Raw genomic sequence first — 20,453 nt, forward strand, 5'->3', positions numbered from 1 at the left:
GGGCGGCTGCCGCTGCCGCACGTGGCCGTGGCCGTGGCTCTCGGCGTGGCCAGCGGGCTGTACATCTACCGGCCCGTCTTCCAGCCGCCCGCGTCCGAGCAGCCCCAGCAGAGCCCGCCCGGGCCGACGACGGACGCCGCGCCCCAGAGGAGGCCCTGAGCAGCCGGCGCTGCGCAGTGAGGACATGGCACGTGACGCTCCCGCTTCCCCGCGCCCATCCTGCCCGCTCCGGTCGCGTCCCCGGGGCCGCCCCGCGCTGCTCCGCGCGTAGGGACTGTGTGTTATGTGCATAAAGCTCTGAGTGCTCGAAGGTACGTGTGCGTGTCTGAGTAACCGCCAGGGAGCTGGAAAAGGAGGCCGTGGTCGTGCGGTTACACCTGGTGCCTCTGTGGGTTTCCCCTGTCCCCATCCTCCCACACCCGAAGCATCGTTTTGGCCCCAGGTCCGGCTCCTGGTGGTAGAGCAGTGTCAGGGGCCCCACGCCTGACTGCAGCTTACACTCCCATGTTTAAACCTGCGTACACACGTGTAACCCCACATGTGCACACAGACAGCTTTCAGTCCTCTCCTGCGTTTAATGAGAAGAGCTGCTTTGGGTGCTGTCCCGAGGCCTCGTGTGGCAGCGCCTCAGTGTGTGGCTCAGCATTGACATAACTCATCTAAAAAGGATCCCGAAGCTTCTGATCTGGAAGGAAATTTTTTCAGTTGTTGGTTGTTGATAGTGGCCTCTGGATGTCCCGAGGAAGAAGTCAAATCCCAGGAGCAGTGTGGTGGTTGGAGATGGCGGGTGGGCCTCGTGGAAGTGAGGAGGAGAGGACAGCAGGAATCAGAATGGCTTGGGTTGTTGGGGACCTTAAAGCCCACCCAGCCCCAACCCCTGCCGTGTGCTGGGTGCCCCACCAGACCAGGCTGCCCAGGGCTCACCCTTGCCCGCCCTGGCCTTGGGCACCTCCCGGGATGGGGCACGCACAGCTCTGGGCAGCAGTCCCTGGTCTCACTGCCCTCTGAGTCAAGGCCTTCCTACTAACATTTAACCTAAATCTCCCCTCTTAGTTTAAAGCTAAGAGCAACGTTTTATATGGCCCTTTTCTGTCGCTATCAAGACATAAAAAGTCGCGCTCCCTCCTGCATTATAAGCTCCCTTCAAGTACTGGAAGGACGCACTGAGGTTTCCCCAGAGCCTTCTCTCTTCCAAGCTACACAAGCCCAGTTCTCAGTCCCTCTTCGTTAGAGGTGCTCCAGCCCTCAGGTCGTCCCCGTGGTCCTCTGGACCTGCTCCACCTGCTTCGCGTCCCTCCTGCGCTGGAAGCACAGTACAAAGTCACGTAACTCCTGCCCGGCCGCGAGGGACCGACAGGGAGCTGCTGCCGTGCGAGGGGAGCCCCTGCTGGTAGCGCGGGGCCCGCCGGGCGGCTGCGAGGCGCCGGCTCAGCCCGGGGAGCGGGGCGGTGCTGCCTGTGCCCCGCGTCCGGGCGGGGCCGCTCGGCGCCTGCCCCTACCCCACGGGAAGTGATGTTGCTCTGGCGGAAAACGCGCCCTTACCGCCCGAGCGGGCAGGTGCGGAGCGACGCGGCGCTGCCGGAGGTACGGGGCGGCGGGGCCGGGATGGGGCAGCTCCGCTGCGGGACCCGTCCGGAAACGATCTCGGTGCGGGTGGTGTGGGGGCTGCGGGGAAAAACCGCGATTCCTTCTGAAGCCGGCAAACGGACGGGTGCGACAGAGCGGCCTTAGCGCTGCGAGAATCACGCTCCGCGTCTCGGGGCCGCGTGTGAGCCCCGCTCCCGAGCCGCGCGTCGGGTCGTTGTGCGGCGTCCGCGAGCGTCACGGAGAAGCCGCGTGTCCCCGCGTGTCCCCGCTGCGGGCACGGCTACGGCTCTGTGTGCGGCACCTGCGGCCCAGCGCCCGCACATGTAAAGTGAGAGGTGCGGGGCCATTGCGAATGGGAAGTTGTTGAGGGAGCAGCGTAAGCGCGTTTTGTCTGATTAGCTGTAACAGCGTCGCGTTAGAGGATCAGCGCGTCTGCTGCTGCTTTTCGAGCTGAAGGGTGAGGGAGGCTGTCTGGGCCTGATTTGCAAGGCTTGGGGGAAATGCTTTGATGGTCTGAGATCTAAGGAAAGCTAAATCCATCAGGAAAGCTCAGTTGTTCTAGCTCTATAGGCAGCTAGATTGTATTCCAGTATAAGTGATGGTTTTTATGCTACTGGCAAAAGATAAAGGACATGTGGGGGACTGCCAGAAACACTCTCCCTTGGGTTTTGTTCAGGTGGATTTGGAGCTTTCTGATTGCCCGTAGTTTCCATAGTAATTAGCATTTACAAGTTTTTCTTCAGTTGCATGCTTGGAGTGAGGAACTCTACTGAGCGCTACTGGAAAGGTGATCTTTCTCTGTGTATTCTGCTTTTATTGAAGCTCTACAAAATGCTTATTGATTTTTTGTGTGTAAAGTGTGTTAATAGCAGTGAGCAATTTCTAAGATCTGACCTGCATGCCTTTTCTTGGGTGTGCATTCCTACATGGAGTTGTTCTCTCAATCCGTTTCTTTTCATGGACACCTAAAGTTTAAGTTGCTGTTTGAAGTGTTTTCCAGTCAGGAAAAAGCACATTTCATCTGAAATCTATGTTGTGTTGACACAGACTTGTAGGAGTAGTATTTGTGATTCTAAGTGGATGTCTCTAAAGCATGTTTGAAAAGATGGAAGAAAGAACAACACATTCCTGTGTTTCTGGTTCAGGGTTCTGATTTTACACCTCTTTAACTTGTTCCAAAAGAAGCTGGGTGGGGTTTGGTGCTGCAACATCTCTAGTGTTTGCACAGTTAATAAAATTTCTTGTCTGTGACCGGCTATCTAAATCCAGATTGTAAGTTTGTTTTCATCTCTATCGTTACGCGTTATTTTATCGCTTGACTGCATATTTCCTTTCAAAAAGATCAGTGAGATAAAAAAGTTTTTCAGTAGCTTTTGGCATTTAGAGAAGTGAGCGTTACGAGCAGTGATCCTGGTGCATCACCTTAGGATTTCCAGCTGCTCTGTGGCTGCCAGGTGCCTGCTGTGCTGTGTGGGGGGTTCGTCTGTCTGTGCTCAGAACACACCGCCCTGTGCCCGGGAGCTGTCCCTCGTGGGCAGCAGAGGGCTGAGAAGTTTGTCTAGAAGCAGGCACTGGGGATGGAATGTAAGGAGCAGGAGCTCTTTTCTCCCCTGTTGCTTAATGGTTCAGCAAGTACATTTTAAAGGCAACTTGTAATCATTAAACTTGATTAAATAGTTAATCCAAACACTCTCTTCTGTGTTAAAGCTTTATTATGATACTCCACTGCAAACACGGTCTGATCCAGCAGATACTGAAATCTGCTCTTATTTCTGTGATTTCAAAGGGCTGCCCACATATTTATAGCCAAACATTTGCTCGTCTGGGTGCGTCAGGTGCTCAAGAACTTGCTTTTATGCCTGTGTCTTGCAGAGGCTGCCTGTGTACTGTTGTGTTTATGGAACTGACTTCAGACATGTCTGAAAAGCAGTTTGGGAGCAGCACAATCTAAGGAATAGTTATTTTAAAAGCAGCTCACTTACAGAGCAAAAACTTTTTTGTGTGTGTGTTTATACAAATATATTCCCAACTTGTCTTCCTATGGGAACAGCATCTGATTATGAGATTTCTTTCTCTGATTGCTTTTTTTGTCTTTCTAGTTTGAAAACTGCATCCCTGTAAGGAGTCAGGGCTGGCTCATACCACATTAAATCAGCTGTGATCAGACACTTTTATCTCCTCTGGAGGTAAAGCCTTGATGAATTAGGAGTCTTAGCCTCTCATTTCATTACTGGAGTATCGTTATATTGTTTTCTTTTCATAAATTATACAACAGAATTTACTTCTGTTTGCTGTAATAAGTAGTCTCAACTTCTGTGATTTATTCTCTGATATAATAACCTTTGAAGATTAAATTCTGGCATTCATATGTATTAAAATACAACATACAACCAGCATATTTGTTTTTCCTGTGATGTTGCTGTGGCTTCAAGGAACAGCAAGCAGTCTGATATGTGTATGAGAGTTTTGCATGATCCCAAATGTTGGCATCCTGTTCACATACTGGCCAGCACTTTGGAGCTGACCTGGCAAGTATTTTGAATTACTGAAGAAAAAAATACATATATCACTGCTTTTCTGGCTCTGAGGTAACATCAAGGTGTAAACCATGGCATCGCTCTTTTCCTGAGTTTGTGAACCCATTTCTCCTAGCTGTTCCCCTTCGCTATGGCGATACTCTGACTGAGAGAAATGGGTGAGATGAATCATAGCAGGCTGACAGGGAGGCAGGAAAGGGGCAGGAAACAGCACTGAAGATAGGAGCTGGGTAGGAGGAGTGCAACGTTTGTAGAAGTTTGTGGTTTGCAGTGGAAAAAGGAGCTGGTAGATGTATGAATAGGCTTTTTAAATGAAAGTTGAATTTGTGGGTCCTTGCAAATAAGATTTTTAAACGTGCTCTAAGCTTCTGCAGTGATTCTGCAGATCTGTAAAGCAGGTACCTAAATGAAAGGGATGTGAGGACTCCATGTAGCTGTATTTAGATCAGGTAGTGCAAAGAACAAATGTGAACAGTTCAGCTGGAGCATGGGTAAAAACATCAGAGCAGCTTTTGAAATTGTACTGATGTAGACTTGCAAAACATTGAAAATCCTTTCTAAGGAAGCTATAGTGCACATTCATTTACAACGGATCCCTATAAAACTACTACATTTATAAGTTAAAAAATACGTTTAGACAGCCCTTCTGATATGTAGGTAAAGATCGCTGATCTCAAAGGGGACTTGTAGCTCTTCAGGCTAAAGATAGAGGCATGAAGTTATTAGTGTGCAGTTACAGCTGTGTACCAAAATACAGACAATTCTGTCTGCATACACTACAGGGCACGGTGCTCCTCGTGAAATCAGGCACACACTTCATAAGGATTTATGACACGAGGAACCATCATCTCACTTAAAATGAGCTGCAATATGTGAAATAGATTAAATATTAAAATATTTACCTTTAATATTCCTCTTTTAAGTACAGGTGATGTAATTTGAACGATGTGAATATTGCCAAAAATGCCTTTTCTTATAAGCAAAACTGTGCATGTTTTCAGTCCAGATGAATAACCATGTTTGTTCTTGCAAATAGCTGTTACATTTTATTTCTCTTTTAAATTCAGAACTTTTTATTTGCCCTTTCTTGGCTTTTTAGTACCTTGTATTTAGATGTTGTATTCTTTCTAATATGTTATTTCGAATATATTACAGAACTTTCTCAGAGATTCGTGATTCAGAAATCAAAACATGATTTTACCTTTCCCTTTTCATTTGGGTCTAGAGCAGGCATGAACACTCTTGGCTTTACTGGAGGATAAACTGTAACTACACTGACATTAATAGAAGTTGATGGGAAGACAGTAAGTTCAACAGAAATGACAAATTGATGAGATCCACTTGTTTGAGATAATTTTACTGGTCTCTTCTGAGAGACTTTAACTTGTTCTTTGAACGTAAGCAGATTTGCTTTCTGGAAGCAGAATTTTGATTTTATTTTTTTTTCATGTATGAAAAAAAAAAGGCAGTGTTTTTTTTTTCCAAGGTTTTCCAAAGTGTGATGCTGAGTCCACTCTTGCAGCAAATTCCTGCCTTCAGGGAGTAAGATGTTGCATGAGAACAAAACTGATACGTGTATTTGTTCTTTTAGTGGTTAATACATTTTATTCTTGAAGAGACTCTGGTTGCATTTGGAAGTTACCCATCTGGTGTCACTATCAGAGGAGGCTATCTTTTAAGAAGCTGTTTCCTGTTTAAGAACACTGCTGCCCTTAAAGATACTGATACTTTAGCACTGCTGAAAAAGAGCTCAGAAATGTTCACAAGTAGCTGTCTTGACTGCAGTTGAAACAGAGAAACGTGAGTGTTTTGCTTCAAACTGTAGTATTACAGAATATTCAGCCCGTGTGCCTTTTGGCTTGCAGGATGCCTGCTTGGCCTGCTTTCGTTTTGCTTGCTGAAGGGGCGTTTCGTGACCTGATGCTGACAAACTTCAGCTGTTACTTTTCTGATGTGAAAATGGACCTTTTGAGTATGAGTCACCTTTTCTTTCTTTTCACTCTTGGTGGTTTTTTGTATACTGAAGAACTACTACTACTACTCTTCTCGCATCAGGGATTTGTCCCCTCCTTTCGGGTCTGTTTAGTTCCATCTTCAGACATTGGCACGTTGCTGTGTTTATGGGCTGTTGTGGCAGTAAGTAAGGAGGCCTGGAGCACGTGTCCTGTGAAGACAGCCTGAGGGAGCTGGGCTTGTTCAGTCTGGAGAAGACAAGGCTTCAAGGAGACTTCCAATATTTAAAGGGAGATTATAAACAGAAGGGAAAACAACTTCTTATGCAGGTAGATAGTGATAGGACAAGGGAGGATGATTTTAAACTAAAGGAGGGGAAATTTAGATTGGATGTCGGGGGAAGCTTTTCACTGAGAAGTGGTGAGTTGGTGGCACAAACTGCCCAAAGAGGCTGTGGATGCCCTGTCCCTGCAGGTGTTTAAGGCTGGGTTGGACGGGGCCCTGGCAAACCTGATCTGGTGCTGATCTAGTGATTGGCATCCCTGCCCATGGCAGGGGATTGGAACTAGGTGATCTTTGGGGTCCCTTCCAACCCAAGCCTTTCTGTGATCGATGTGGCACGTGACAGCAGGTCAGCTTTCCATTGGAGCTCATCCGGACAGCTCCTCCAATTTTTTAGTCTCTTTTCATGAGAAGTGGCCTTTATTCAAAGGATAGGACTGACTTTCTTATTACAGTTGTAGCAATCTGCCCATACCAGTTAACATGTTCTTATTTTTCCATCTTACTTTTTTCTTCCCTCTTTTTTATTCCTGCATTTTGTGGGATATTGATCTCCCTGTGAAATAATTACCGTTAGCATTTGATCTGGCTCTTTTTGAAGTTTGCTAGCATATATGCAGTGCCAGCATATGTGTCCCAGTGGCTGTTTTTCCTCCTTTCGCATTTGTTAAAGTTTCCTCTTTGATTCCAGGAGAAGTTTTGTGGCACAGATAAGATTTGTGGATGCTAATGAGTGCCATTACCCTGCGCTGCCTGCTGGTTGTTCCCATTCTGCAGCCTGACAGCACTGTTCAGGAGCATCTGCTGTATGTGCATGTGAAGGCTGCTCTGTGGCTGTCAGTAAAAGCATGCTGAGCTTTTAACGTGTGTTGGAAACAGCCATTAACCATTCAGAGTGCTGAAAAACAGATCCCAGAGGATTTGGGGGCTAAATAGGGCAGTTGACACTGCTGTTGGGCAAGTTTGCAGCTTTTGGCTTTGGAAACAGAGAATAATCACCTGTAGGATCACCTGAGGTGGGCTGTTGCTCAGATCCTTTCACCCCCAATTCTATTTCCAGTGGCAGATGCCCAAATTCCCTTGGGAACTGTGGTCAGACAGGTAACCATCTAGCAATTCGGCCTTTTCTTCTTGGGGAAACACTTGCTAGGGATTGCCTGGACACTTGTAGATTTTCTTAAGACTGTAGAATATACAAAGGCATATTTTCTCATGCTCAGAATGAACAATGCTCCGTGCTGTCCAGCATTAGATTTTCCTCCAACTTCCTCCTGCATTCCTAGGCCTGTATAGCATAGATCATTTTTACAAGACGGCTGTAAATTCCAGCCATTTGGATTGTCTTTTTCACACAACCTGTTCATAATTCTTGTTCAAAAAAAGAAAAAGAAGCAGGAAAATTTATTAAAGCAAACAGCTGGCCATTCCTCTGTAGAGCTGAGGCTTCAAAACAGCCTTTCGTAGCTGCAGGATGCTTTGAACCCTTCATCTCATCCCTTGTGAGCCTCCAGTGGCAGTGTGAGGAGGGCTCTCTGCCCTCCCCCCCCAGCTCAGCTGTTGCTGCAGCATTTCTGATGTTCTGCAGAAGTGTTGGTGCCCTCTGCTTCGGTACCAACTGTAGTTTGAAATCAGTGTAGCTTCACCTAGGGAAAATAAAGTTTATTTCAACTGTCCCTTCCCAGCCAAGTCTCACTGTTTTTAATAAAAGGCTTTCTGGAGAGGGAGAGTGAGAGTTGGTGGATATTCTTTATGCTGGGTTGGTAAGAAGGAAGTTAGGCAGCCTCCTTCAGTTCTGAAATAAAAAGGTGGAGTCTGGAAATTATGAATGAATTTCTCCTTAAAGATGGCCAGAGCCTTTCTGTGTGGAACAGCTCAAGCTGCTTGCACACTGCTGGCTGTGACCTGCAGCCAGCTGCTTGTGCTCAGCACCCCGCTCCCAGAACTGCTTGCAACACAGCAAAGCTGTTGCTTTGTCAACGCGCCTTATCCTGTTCCTCCTTCTGCAGTTACCAGACATCCTTGGGTGCTTGTGGTTGGAGTATTTCTTCACTATAAGCAAATGTGCTGGTATTGATCAGGAAAGCAGTTAAAGAAGAAAAAGTTCACTGTGCTGAAAACTGAGTGCCAACATTTTGAATTGTGTGTGGGAGCAGAAATAGGGCTTAGAGCTTCTTCAGCTGCGGTGAAATTATTGAAGGCTGGAATAACCTGTGACAAAATGTCAGAGAAATGGATCTTATTAAATCTGGGAAAATGCTGAGGCAGCACATGAGAAAGTTCCAGCTCAAATAGTTGTTTACCATCTCAGTGTAACAAAATGTGTGCATTCACTGAGGGAAGAGCAAGCTATGTCTCCTCAATTCACAGCAAACAAGGTGAGGTAGTGGAGTGCTGTGGCAAATGAGTTAAACTTTTGGGGCCGTCTGTCTGGTAGATGAATGCATTAAGGATTTGTTAAATTTTGCATCTAGCTGTCTGCTGCACTTTGTAAGTAGCAAGGCTGGAGAGCAGTCTTAGAAACCGTAGTTTCCTTTCTTACTTCTCTGCTCTTGAAACACTGTGTGGAAACAAACTGAGGTGCAGAAGTGTTGTGCAAGTTGACTCGCTGTCTGTAAATGCTCAGGTCTGTCCAATCCTGTGTGGTGGGTCTGTTGCTTGCTGCACTCCTGTCTTTCAGCTCTCTGCAGTCAGCACCTGCAATGTCAGCAGCAGCTGTGAGAGGGACTGTGGGCAGGGACCTCCAGCCAGAGAGTGCCTCGGTGCCAATGCCTGAGTGCATGGATTGGGCCCTGCTGGAGGGACTTGTTGAGGATGATTTCCACGTTCAATCAGTCATTTTATCTCATTGTCTTTGAGCACACTGAGTGTCTGCACATCTCATAGGGCTGAGGGGTGCTGGCACATTTAGCTGCAGCGGTACAGAAAATTCCTGTCACCATCCTACTGCAGCTCCTTTTTGGAGCTGAGAGCCCCCAAGGGCCGGCTGGGATCCCCGAGCCCTGGCACTGCCCTGCTGCCATCCCGTCCCCTGCCCTCATGCAGCACTTGGCATTGGCTTGCCTAGAGGTGGCTCCTTCTGTCCCCTGCAGAGGCATAACACTGGGCGCTAAACTGAAATTCTCCCTGAGGTTTCAGTTGCTTTTACTATTTGTTATGCTTTGTTACAATAAATAGACTTCTGTATTTGCTGTATTTTATTTGTATTTTCAGTAAAACATAATGCAGCCTCCATTTCCGTTTGACAAGAAGCAGGAGGGTCAGCAGTGTAAGGAAGGGCTCAAGGTTTGTTACCTGGGTTAAGGAAATCTGGTTGTCTGTGTTTCTTGGTTTTAAAAGGAGGAACAGAGATCACTTGATCGGTCAGCAAGACCACATGACAAGCAGCTGAATGTAATTAGGTGGGCAGGGAGGTGGTGCGGGCCTGCAGCTTTGCATGCCAGTGCAAGTTTTAGAGCTGTTCTTCTAAGCTACGCTGTTTTGGTTTTACTTTTTTTCTCTGCTGATATTATTTACAGATGATAAATGCCTCTTTCTGCTTGACTATGGTATTCAAGAGATCTGGACTGGGGCAGGAAACTCTGTGCTGAGGTACCCCTGGAGATCTACAGGTCCACTTGCAGCTGCTAAGCGTAGGTATGTATGTGTTTCCTCTTTTATTTATTCCTATAAGATTGATTGCAGTGTTTTTCTTGAGCTGACAGTTGTCCTGTTCCTACTGCTGTTGTGTTAAGAGCTTTGAGACAATGATTCTGGGTTTTTGACACAGCTGTGAAGGTGTTGATTTGAGAGACCTGATTTAGCATAGACGAATATTGGTGATCTGGAGGGAAAAGTAAACTTAAAATTGTGAAGTACTCTGATTTGTGTAGAACCTGGCTGCAGCTTTGGCATTTAAAACCATAACCTCTTCAGGTTTTGTCTTTTTGCTGCCTGTTTTTGGCAATTGGTAAGTGTTTGGGGTGTGGGTCCTTCTCACTGTAATTAATGGTAGAGAGAGTGGCAGAGGACTCAAAATGGATACAAAGAGATGAGAGTGTTTCCACTGGTATGGGTGTCAAAGCTTAAAAGCAAAACAAAAAAAAAAAACAACAAAAAAACCCAACCAAAACAAAAGAAAACAACCAAAACAACAAAAAACAAAACAAAACAAAAAAAAAAAAACCACAAAACCACCAAAAGAAACCCATCACAGGTTATGATGTTTTGATTTTCTTGTTAAACAACCAATGTGCTTCCTGTAGTTTGTAGCTGTGTTAGTGTGGGCTCACTGAGTTGGATTTCATCCCTTAGTAGGAAAGTAGGAATACAGGAAAGAAATCAGTCTGAGGTAAAGACAAAACTGGGTATGTTTATCAATAAGATTAAAATGACTGCAGTGACCAGTGTCAGGATTTGGTAACAAAAGATGCCCTTTCAGATCCCAGGCAGTCAGCCTGCATTTCCTGCTGCATTATGCCAATACTTGCTGTATAGTTACAGGGCAGAATTAGGCCTTCGATGGTAAGGTGTGCTGTGCAAATAACATCTCATGATACTAACAGTATAACTCAGTATTTGTGAAACGTTGTTCTGCTTGAACTCCACCCAGTCCCCCTCCATCCCCCCGTATTTATTCCTGCGTTCTCAATAACATAATTTATACTTAATACAGTGGTCCTTTAGCATGGTGGGTTTTTAACTGAGTGGTGCACCACTGTGTTTGTTCTCATGTATAATAAATGTGTTGATAATAAAAGGAATTTTAAAAAGTCTGTTGCGTAGACTGGCATTTTTAATTAATGAAATAAAATGAACCGCAGGGAAACATGAGAGCTTATCTAGTTCACTGACCTTGTTCTGTCAGAGAGTAAATGGTTTCATTCTTAATTACATTAAAGGCATTGTGGGGTGGGATAGCATCACTGTGCTTTGCTTCTGTGCCCCTATGATTTGGTTGTTCCTTGCCACCCCAAGCGTGAATTTGCAATGAGGTGTTCTTCCTGGCCTGGGTGTTTGTCAGCGTTTTTCTAGTGGTGGACTGAAATTCCAGTTTTTGTAGACTGTGACTAACCATGGAGGAGCTGTACAGAGAACAGACGACAGTAGTTTCCTCCATGTCTGGGAAGGTCACAAGACACAACCCAAGGTTGTAATTGATACAGACTATCTTACGATGGTTTTTCTAGTCCTAATCATCAGCCTTTGTTTTGGGGAGAAAAGTAACAAATTCAACAATGTAGCTACACAAGTGTGTTTTCCTGCTATTTCCTTATAGGCGTCCCCAGAGTGTGGAAGAGCTTGTATGAAGAAATGGGAATGGGATTTCTGTAAGCACCGGCGCTGACTTTGTGTTATTTACTTCTGTGCTGAGCTGGGAAGGAGTCATTGTCACATTTGTCTCATTGTAGTTTATTGCTAAATAATGATTTCAATTATTGCATTATAACTGCATTTTGAACGTTTTGTCTTATGGAAACACTGTCTAGAAATTGCTATAGGGAGATAACTTTCAAATTACTGACACAGACTAAATTTTGATATTTTTGAGGTTCTGTTTTTGTCAGAGCAAAGCAATGTTCTAGTGCGTGGTGCTGTCCCCTTCCCTCCCCATCCTTCCTGTGGCTCTGGGAATGTCACAGCACTACTTCCAGCAGAACAGCTTAAGTAATTAAGCCCGGTGAAGACAAACTAGGAATCTAATTCAACTGGATTTTTAAAAGAATGACATCAAAGATAAAGTGCAGGCATTTTTCCTTTTTAAAAGTATTGAGGAAAAAAAAGACCAACAGAAGTTCTAAAACTATAGAAAATGTAAAGAATGAATTCAAAACATTGTGTGAACTGTTCATGGAAAATAGCCTGGAACGTGTCCTGGCAGGATGAGGGAAATAAGCTCCTGTCAAAAGGAAGCTGAAGGAGCTTTATAAGGAGAAAAACTTAGGGTAACCTTTCATTGGTTGAGTATGTTTGGCTTTGTAAATAATACAGCTCCTGCTTCTGAATTTTGTTTGAACACCCTGACGTAGGAATAGAGTTTCTTTTGAAAAATGCAGCTTTAATACATTATGCTGCAATTTGTCCACATAAACAGAAGCAGAACTGGAGTTACTGCGACAGGGAAATCTCAGGCAGTGAGTAGGTTGCTCTGCTGCAGTCAGTGTGGCTGCTCGGAGTAACGCTGAGATTTTCTGTTTCACTTTGTAGAATTTGGTTTTACTGGAATCTCACTACTGGTTTTTTTTTTCTTTTTAGTTTGCTTGTTTCCGACTGTAGGAAATAGAAGTAATTGAAAGTCCAACCAAACACCTCCAATGGAAGCTGATGTTTTAATAGAAGGTGAAAGAGCAGTGCCTAGTGTAATGAGCATTTTCAAATAAGAAGTCTTGTTGGACAGTGTGTTGCGTACTGCCAGTTTCTTACAATGCAGAACATAAAAAATTACTGATCACTACTTGTGCTGTCAGTTTGCTTGCAATATTCTGAGTCTTCAGAAGTATGCAAAGTTTTCTGGTTACTCTTCAGTCAAGAAAGCACAGTTTGAACCCAGTGTGATATGGTAACTACATTTGGGATTCCTTGATGCAGTCTTCTGCAGGGACCTTGCACTGCTTGGATCAATTAGAGCAGTCTGAGTGGCAATTCATTTTCTTAGAATAACTGTATATTTTTTCCTGGAACTTTGGTAATAGAGAAGCATTCTGGATAAAAAATTAAATGGAAAAATTCTGGGAGTAGAGGTAGGAAATTGCTTGTTATCATATGTCAAACCTCTGTTAAAAGTGAAACTTGGGGACCCTATGTCTGCATGAAGCTTGAAGAAGGAATTTTGCAGGAGGGCATCTGCAGCATGACAAACTGGCAGCAGCTGCCAGCTTTCAGCTCAGCATCTGTCTGCTGGCCTTCTCAGTCTGAGATTAACTGGCACAATGAGTAAGGAAACGCTGTGGCAGTGGGCGTGTGATTCCTTTCTTTTCTGTGCAGGGCTCATATTAGTGTGAGAAATCGTGGTTCGCCGTGCTGCTTATCTGAGCAGCCTTTGCTGAACATCAAGGCTTAACTATAATTCACACTGTAATTTGGGATTCTGATCAGAGGAGCAAGATAAATTGCTGAATTGGCATCTCAGGTTGGAAAGCAACCAGCTTTTTGAGTGGAAGCTTTGTGTTGTGCAGTTCAGCCAACTTAACTGCTGCTTCTCTTGAATGATCCCTTCCCTCATGCTCTAGAATACAAATGGAGCAAACTTTTTGCCAAAGCACTGTGAATATGTTGGCATGTTGCACAGACTCAATAGAGAGCTTGGACAGCCTTAATATGTGCTGCAGCTCTGGAGCTGTTCAAGAGGAAGATGTAATGACTTAGGGAAAGAGTAGGCTTATTTTTCAATTCTTAAAAAAAAAAAAAGTAGAAACAAAAAGAACAAAAAAAGCTCACCTGCAGTTTTAGCTTTTTGTTAGAAGGCTTTGAGTGATACCTTTGAGCCAAAAGCATGCCTCAGCTGACAGGCTTCTGCTTTGCTGGCCTGTGTTAGTAGCTTTCTGAAGAGAACAGGTAATGCCTGTTGAATTCTGCTTGAATCTATTTGAAGCAGAGGTGGTCTTTTATTATGTAAAGGACAAGTTAAATTATGCTCAGAGTATTCTCAGCAACTTGTTTCTAACCTTGTAATGTTAGTGAAACATGGAAACATTACATATGCTCATTACATCCAGACACGTTTACTAAAAATCCTGCTCACTACTGCCTGAAAATCTCTCTTTAAGACTGTAGCTATTACAGACTCTGAAATCAAAGGCTCAGGCCCTTTTTTAGTCCTTCTAAGAGCTGATTATTGATCCGCCTCTCCATCTCTTTGAAGTGTCACGCTGCCAGCCTGCAGTGCTTTGGCTGCCTCCACGTAGCAGTGGTTGCCAATGTGCCTGGGGTATGCAGAGAGCCTTCGTACCTGCAAGAATGCCTCTGTCAAGGCATTGTGGTTTTTAAAATTTTAGCTGGGCCTCAGTTTTGTCAATCTAGACATTTCTTTCCCTGTCTGCACGCACTGGCTCCCTGTAAATCTTCTGTCTCTTGTATTTCAAGTCTGATCGCATCTGATCCTAGATTAAAGGACAGAAGGAATAAACCATTCTAGTTTGTAAACAGAGTATTTCTCAACCAACTGTTTCCTTATTTTTTTTCCCACAGGTAATTAACAACTTTGCCTCTTATTTATTTATTTTTTTTCCCTGCTTCTGATTCCAGTTTCCAAGTATTATTGGAACTTCCAAGTATTTCTAAGGTCATGCACAAGAAGGACTGCAGGAAGTGCTATATACCATGTTTCCTTGTTTTTTATTGTTGAACTAAGTAAAGTGACTTACGCTGAAAATAAGGGCAGATCTCAACCTTCTAGAAAAGCAATACTGCTAAAGAAAGAAAGGTAGCATGAAAAAAGTTCTGTTTCACCTTCCAATCAAAAATTGGAGTTAGTAAGGAGCAGAGATAATTTCATGTGAAAAATGGGAGGCAGATATTTCCCAACCCAAAGGATGAGAAAGGTGGATTAAGTTCTGCTCTGACTTTCCTGCCCCACCCATTCTGTTTGCATCATCTTGTCAGATGAATGAGGCAGTTTTATGGTCGCATTTGTATCATATTTGAGTGAATTTTTCCCTTATTTAATAGTGGCTATTATATATGTTCAGGTTGTCTGTTGCCTGACCTTCTCCATATGCTTGTGGTTGACCTAATCATGATCGATAATCTTTGCCAGACTGTTTCCATTGTAATGTAGCATGAGCTTGGCAGTGTGACCTTTCCAGAAACATTGTTTGTATTCCAGGTTTCTGTCCTCCAAAACAAAGTGGAAGACTGCAGAGAACTTTCCTGACCTGGAGGAAAAAAGTAGTGTATATATATTAAAAGCAACTGCAAATATTTTCCTCTGGCTGTTGACAGAGAGTGTACTTCAGTGGACTTAAACAAAGAACTAAGCCTGATGGATGTGTTTGCTGTCTACTGAATCATCAGCATTGGCTAAGCATAAAATCTAATATTTTCTCTAGCACAAATTCATACACGTTTTCCCTGAGGTGTCACTTCATTCATATTCTAACCATATATGTTAAATTGCTTTCTTTTTCAGTTTTAAGATTTTACCTTTTCTGGTCTTTATTCTGATTTTTCCTTTGTGTGTGTATTCTCTCTCTCTGCTGAAGGTTTTTGTTATTGCCAGGAAAACCCAATAATCCCTTAATTAAATGCTCAGTTCCTGTAATTGTATGATTCCTAGAATCCTCCTCTTTCAGTGTCTTTTTTCTCGTGTGACCACAAGCAGCACTGTGGGTGACATCCTGGAGGCGCCCACGCTGCTGGCTCACGCACAGCCTGCCCTACTGCCGAGCAGGAGCACACCTGCGTGATTCTGGCCGAGGGTCTGGGACCAATGTGCTGCTGTGATGCCTAGGAAAATGAGAAATAAGGTGGCCTGGAAAACTTTGGTCAGTCTGTTTGAAGGGCAGAAACGATATCTTTCTTTGAGGCTATTTGACCACAACAAAACTGGAAAGGAATCTTTGTTCCATGTTTTACTTTTTAAAGCCCTGTACTTCGTGCTGTATCAACACAGCTGTATTAACTGCTTTTTTCTGGTCATACTGCTGTGGGAGTCTGTATACTTTCCTCACCTCATAGCCAGACCTGCAGATTGAAAAAACAGGAAATTATATGTAGATCTGTTTGTCTGTCATTCATAATTTTTTTTATGCTCTCAGGAGCAGATACAACCTAGTGATGTGTTACAAATATTAAGAGTGGGCTGTGGATTAACCAGGAGCTGGTGCCAAAGCAGTCAGAGCAACCACATCGCGGAAGGATGCAGGGCATTGAATTTCCTGCTCATATATTAGTGGAAAGGTTGCTTCAGTATATAAAAATTGATGTCATAATTTGTTACTGTTACATTTGTATGTCTCTGAGGTACTCCTTGCAAAGAGTAGGAACGTTGTCTAACTCCCAGTCCCTGTTTTACAGTGGAGCTGTCAAGTCCCTGGCAGTGAGCAGCTCTGAAGCAGCGAGGTGTGCTGAAGCCTCAGAGCAGGGTGTGGCTGTTGGCCATGCTTCGCCTGCCCAGGCACGAATGTGATCAGTGCTTTGCTGCAGCGTGATGGGAGTGCTGCTGTGTCAGGTAGAGAACATCTTCCAGATCTCCTTCTGTTGTAACAGGTCAGGTGACATAAAAAGCAGACACGATCTCACTTCAGTAGCTGTTGAACTCTCCTGGGTGAGAGCTCTTTTTTTATTATTGTTTTTAAGTCAGATTTTACTTGCACTTGCAGAAATCTGTACAACTGTGTTATTGCCCTGTGCTTCTATTTATGCACTGTTAGTTGAGAAACCTACAGTGTTTTCCTTTTCTGTCTGGATGGGAATTGGACTCCTCTTCCTCCAGCTTTTCCATATTAAGCATGAAGCTTCAACTGCTTTTTAAACATAATAACAAATTTAGAGAAACCTTTACTTGCAGTGCTCTAAACCTTTACTTTTTGAGCTCTAAATTGCATTTTTTTTTCTTTCATGGCGCATTTAAAAATACGGTTCTATTATTTATGACTATTGGGCGCCTTCTTAAGCAGATTGGGATGACTTTTCTTGACCCACTCTACTCCTACTGTGAGAGTCACCTAGGCTGGAAGCCTTTCAGTACACTCCCTCCTTCCACGGATGGCTGGGTGGCCATTGCAGGGAGAACCTGCAGACCTTACAAGTTCCTTGCTGTTCCAGTGTGGTCTGGTTCTTCCTGAACAAGAAAGGCAAGGCCCAGACAGGACTCGTCTTTGTCTGTGAGATCTACCTGCAAGCTGAGCAACACTTGTGAAAGTTGGACACTGTTAGAAGTAACTGTAACCCTTGCAGATCTGCTGTTCTGCTGCCCATCACCAAAAGGATAAAGTGATGAAGTCCATGGTATCTTAAAATGTGATTTAATTATAGACCTAATCTCCGTTTTCTTTTGGCAAATTCTGATTACTTTGTCTCTTTGTGAGTGTGTGGTTTGTCCTACAGTGTTAGTCATGAGCTTTATGGCTGGCTTCACTGCACATCTGGGACACTGTGGTAACGTCTGTGTTGTATAGCTGCTTCACTTGACCTGAAAAGGAAGAGGAGGTTGAGTCAAATGATTTTATTTGAGTAGTTTTATACAGGATAGCTTTTCTGCTCTAAAGAGGGCTGGCTTGGTGGTATAGTGTAGAAAGGACATACAAGGAGGTGCTCTGTTCGTTTCTACCCTTTGAAACAGTTCATGTGTGTTCCTTCTCTGTGAAATGAGATGATGTTTGCAGATGTGGTCAAAGTCACATCAGACATAATAACTGATGTTCCAGCCTTTACCTAACAATGCCTTTTCTTTTATGCAGAAATATATGGGATAGCCAACTTTCCTGTGGTACCCACTGGGCAGTACAGTGTGCTTGTGTCTATACAAGAGAGAAAGAAGCAGCACAGCATTGTCGTTAGAGACTGTCAGCTTCCTCTCACCCTAAGGAGAAGAATGCAAAGCTGCTAACAGAACTGAACAGTTGTGATCCATGTACTCCATCCTTAATACATCTTTGTATTGAAACACGTTAGAAACTGTAATTATATTAGGATGTGTGGATGATATTGCAGACACGTTACATCTGCTTGTAGGTAGGTCATGCACAAACCCCTTCAGAAGTGCTATTTGCCTTCAGGAATAAATGGGCCATATCAACTTTATAATTGCTTCCCAGCCGTGCTGTCAGGCAGCACCCTTCTTAGAAATGGAGACATGAGGCACACCTCTTTATCTCTGAGCATCCATCAGCATGAATGCAAACAGGTGACACGTAGGCTTCTTGGCTGTGTGCTAAAGAGGTGGTGCTAGAAAAATACTCCTACTAGCAGTACCATCTCCAGTGTGCCTTTTCTATTCCTTTAGCACAGTCTGGGGTAAGTGGTGTACTTTTCTTTAAGCTGATGTGCTTTACGACTGTCTGATAAATGAGAATGTTCAGGTTTCCTGGGTTTTGCACTGTGTGTGTGTGTACATTTTTATTTTCATGTCAATGCTTCTTTTTCTTTCTTTCTCATTTTTTGGCATACATTCTTATTTATTTATCCTTCCTCCCTTCTTCTTTCTTCCTTCCATCATCTCTGTCTCAGTATGGGAGTTGCATATTCTATGTGATACCTGTTTGTTCAGAAAGCATGTTCCTTTTCCCCATGCTGCAAAGGGCAAATCCCGCATGCCAAGCTAATTTCCCTAAGTTATTCAAGAACAACATACTCCTGACTGTTTTATCTCACAATAGGATTGTGATATTTGTGTCCTGGAGGCAAAAATAGGAGCCGATAGCGTTGAGCTTGTTGTGTGACTGCATTAGACTAGGAACTTGACTGAACAAGAGCAGCACCTGCTCTGCAGGGTACCTCTTCTTGGCAGAGCACAACCTGGATGTGTTGTGGGCAGGCTCCAGAGCAGCAGCAGTATGGGTACAAGTTAAGTGATGGCTGAGGGTCCTGTCAGCAATAGAAAAAAGTCAGTAGAGTTTTCCCAGTATTGCTTAAAGCCCATGTTCTTCTGCATGCCAGGCTAAATGCAAAGCCAGAGCTGAATGGGATTCAAGGAGGATTTCACAAAGGAAGAAACCCTTTTTGCTGTTTCAATTGGCAATCTTTTTTCCCAGCCAAGGAGTCCCTAATCATACAAGTAAGTTTTGGGAATAGTTCGATGATGATTCAGTGGTGTTTTCTTTTTCTTTTTTTTTCTTTTTTTTTTTTTGTGTGATCTGATGGATCCTGATTGTGTCATCAGTCTCTCATTCGTCCTTTTCTACTTCCCATTCTCCTGTATAAGAGGTGTAGAAATTTAGAATGAAAGACTGGAAGATGTGAAGCTATCAGACCTAACTTAAAAGCAAAGTAGAACTGGAAGGAAGAAATGGGATGGCTTTATAGGTGTGTAACTGTTAATAACTCCCCATCAAGCTTTTCTGTGAAAGTACTTTGCTATAAATATAGTATTATTTCTGTAGTATTGAGCTGGATGTATTTGGGCTATAGGACTGCAGGTTGGAAGTAGAGGGTGGAGATAAGCTTTTTAAATATTTGTACAGGGAGGAGGACAAGGCTTGAAACTGCCCTGAAAATAACTCTCCAAGGATAGGTTAACTGTGCAGGGTTTCACAAGAACCACTCCCTGGAGATATTTGAATAGCAGATTGACATTACAGGGTGCAGTGAAAGGTGTGTGCATTTCAAAAACCTAAGGAGAAAATTTCCTTCTTGAGCAACTACTCTAGAAGACATTTTTATGTCCAAGGCTTCTACTACTCATTTGCAAATTACATTTATTATTAGCCACATAGAGAACTTAGGCTTAAATGGTCTGGGTGGTGTGGCCTATTTGTCCAAACAGGTAGTCCCCAAATCTCATCTAACAGCAGAAATACCTTAAGGTTTCTGTCCCTAAGGCCTAACCTAAGGCTTTCCCCAGCTCTGTCCAGTGGAGGGGTGCAGCTGTTCTGCTCTAACTTGTCTTGGAATCACACCTGAACAGTTTCTCATGGCTCCACGTGATACTGCTGTAGTGCCTGTTCTTCCTCTATGCGGTCTTACAGAAGAGGAAAAAGATAAATTAGCTTTCTCACAACATAAATTGACAATGCCCAGCTGGTACTATAGTTTGTTATTAAAAGTTTGTTCTGTATGCCAACAGCTAGCTAGCAAAGTACCACCCAGACAGGGAAAATACTTGTGTATGAGTGCAGCAGAGTAGTAAAAGGCATGAAAAGAGCTTGTCTCAGGGCTAGTGCATTTTACAAAGATTTGCATTTAAGCCTTTTTAAGCAGTAGCAAATTTAGGAGTATTGAAGCTGAAAGAACATGTGCTTGAGTAGAGGGCGCATTTACACAGCTCTTTGCCCTTGGCAGAACATCTGAGAGCATAAGAAACAGTGTGTTAGAGAAGGAGGTCTAAATCAAGTTTAATCTTCAGTAAAAACCACCGTGTTTGCTTTTTGAAGCATTTTCCCTTTCTTCTAATGCATTTCAGTGAAAAGAAGTTCTACAGGGCTACGTGATAAATAATCTGATTTTTTTTTGTGCATCCCA

The 20,453-nt window shown here is 43.8% G+C and overlaps 1 protein-coding gene across 3 annotated transcripts in view; it reads left to right on the forward strand.

Moving 5' to 3' along the window:
* The first annotated feature begins 1,509 nt into the window (after positions 1-1,509).
* Positions 1,510-20,453, forward strand: part of RAB27A (RAB27A, member RAS oncogene family) — a 28,909-nt gene continuing 9,965 nt past the window's right edge. Inside the window, exons 1-3 of one of the 3 annotated variants that reach the window (XM_065733829.1) lie at positions 1,510-1,584; positions 9,875-9,992; positions 18,933-19,050. The gene's annotated coding sequence lies outside the window, so the exon portion shown is untranslated. The remainder of the gene's footprint in view (positions 1,585-9,874; positions 9,993-18,932; positions 19,051-20,453) is intronic. The other 2 variants (XM_065733830.1, XM_065733831.1) reach the window with 2 other exon arrangements.

Source organism: Cyrtonyx montezumae, unplaced genomic scaffold (assembly GCF_038088225.1).
Source record: "Cyrtonyx montezumae isolate F1298 unplaced genomic scaffold, pur_monq_1.0 scaffold_17, whole genome shotgun sequence".
NCBI lineage: Eukaryota > Metazoa > Chordata > Aves > Galliformes > Odontophoridae > Cyrtonyx > Cyrtonyx montezumae.